The sequence below is a fragment of the Curcuma longa genome, chromosome 14, assembly GCF_044706935.1.
Source record: "Curcuma longa cultivar G26 ecotype Majalengka, Jawa Barat chromosome 14, ITB_CL_G26_1.1, whole genome shotgun sequence".
NCBI classification, from domain to species: Eukaryota; Viridiplantae; Streptophyta; class Magnoliopsida; order Zingiberales; family Zingiberaceae; genus Curcuma; species Curcuma longa.
In genome coordinates this window covers 4,865,798-4,867,749 of record NC_133874.1, presented here as the reverse complement: position 1 = coordinate 4,867,749, position 1,952 = coordinate 4,865,798, and the positions used below count along the sequence as shown (strand labels likewise).

Sequence of the window (1,952 nt, the reverse complement as noted above, 5' to 3'; positions counted from 1 at the left end):
TTGAATCTATTTCTTGCTGCTAGATAGGTACCTGACTATTTCAATGAGTGATCGAATCAATTATATGCCTAACATACTGAAAGATTGGCCATGCTTGAACTATGATTGAGCTTGAGCCAGGTGATGGATCTCACAGCTTGAACTATAGTCATATATCGATCGAAAAGAAAGATCAGATCATCTACATGAGTAATGTGAGAATCAATAAGATAAGGCGAGAATTCAACTAAGGTTAGGAGGTGCAACATGACCGATTTGCGCGAACACAACCTAGCTCGGTTCGAACCATACAGGGCACTGTTCGATCTAGTCCTACCTAGCCGGGCAGCAATTTAACCGTATTAACTGAACTGTAAGCTAGATTTATGCTAAAGATTCACTGAAATTGAAAACTTGATTAATTTGATCAGTTGGAATTTCCTTTAGCAGCTAGCTTCCAATCCATTGCATGAAACCAGTGTCGATGCCTCTGTCGTTGCGCGACTGCAGAAGTTTACAGCATTCACAAGAAGGTGGAGCAATGCAAAGCAGCGTCATGGGGAGGCCACTGGATCCCCTCCCTCCGGCAAGGAAGGGGCGATGGCTGCGCGATGAAGGTAGGATACTGGTGGCCCGGCATCAGCACAGGGACGTCGGCGGCCGCCACCGCGTAAACCTGCCAACAAACTCGGTTCGTTAGCCGTCGCCGACAAATTAAAGCCAACTCCCAAGTCGGTACCGGAAGAGCTTACTGTCTTCGAATTCTGAAGCTTCTCGGTGGAGATGGTTTCGCCGCCACTAGGCGGCTGCGCCGACGTCTCTGAGAAGCCGCCCGGCGCGCTGCTTCGAGGACGAAGGAAGGACGCCCTTGGCTTGATCACATGCTCGAATATCGCCATGACGAGGAACATGGAGATCAGGATCGCAGTGGCAGCTAGGCCGAACGATATCGCGCTCATCGACGTTCCCAGATCTCTCCAGGAGCCGTCTCTGCTGCTGTAAGCTGGTTCTGATGGGGAGGTGGAGGAGTCTCCGTCCCATGCCTTCGATCTTCCTCCGAAACCATTCATCGCGTCGCTGATTTAAGCTCTAATATTGATATCTTCAAAGAATATCTCCATCGATCCTGATTGACAGACAAGCAACGAGAACTGACGAGAAGGAACAGAGAAAGGCAACAACTGACTGACAGGAGCTTGTTCCAGGCCTTTGGCTATGTATGTTCTTGTTGTTCTCCTACCAACAAGATACTTCCCTCTCTCAACAAATCAGTACTTTATTCCTGAGCGATGCATTGGAGCAATCACAGGCATGACCGGAGGGCTTGATTGGCCACTCTAAAAGCAGTTGTCACATTCCAAAAGATTGCTTAGGCATTGCCTCGGTGGGGAGAAAAAAAGGATAAACAAAAGATCAAAGGTAGCGTCCTACATATTCCGCACCATCACTTTTGAAAAGAAAAGCTGCATTGCAAGAAATAAATTGAACACTGATAAAGGGCTGCAAGGAAGGGACAAACCTATCAGTATTCAGTATTCAGTACTCAGTCTATGTACTGCTTTCGAGTTTGGTTTTCATCACATTCAGTAACAGCAAAGATCGAGAGAGTGAAATGTTTTACAGTCGCACAAGATGATCTCGAAGAGAGAAGAACAGATCGCCTAAAAAGACTCGAAGCATAGAGAGGATCTTGAGGCGTGACATTCCCTAAATTTTCTCTGCTTTATCACATGCAATTAGAGATTGCCTCTCTCACATGCAAATGAGCAAGGACCATAATTGTGGGTTGCCTGGTCAGAGAGGTAGGAAGACAAAGAAACAATGCCTTTAAGACTTATAATGCAGTGAGGGTCCAGTGTCCAGAAGACAGTGAAACAGTTGAAGGCTTGATTGCAAGAAATATACACTTTAAGAACATCTTCAGTTGAATTGACCTGTGTGGAAATTTGATCTAATATCTTAAACTAATTTGT

The 1,952-nt window shown here is 45.9% G+C and overlaps 1 pseudogene; it reads right to left on the bottom strand.

Annotated features, from left to right (window-relative positions):
* Nucleotides 1-420: 420 nt before the first annotated feature.
* Nucleotides 421-1,100, bottom strand: LOC141844666 (uncharacterized; annotated as a pseudogene).
* Nucleotides 1,101-1,952: the final 852 nt, after the last annotated feature.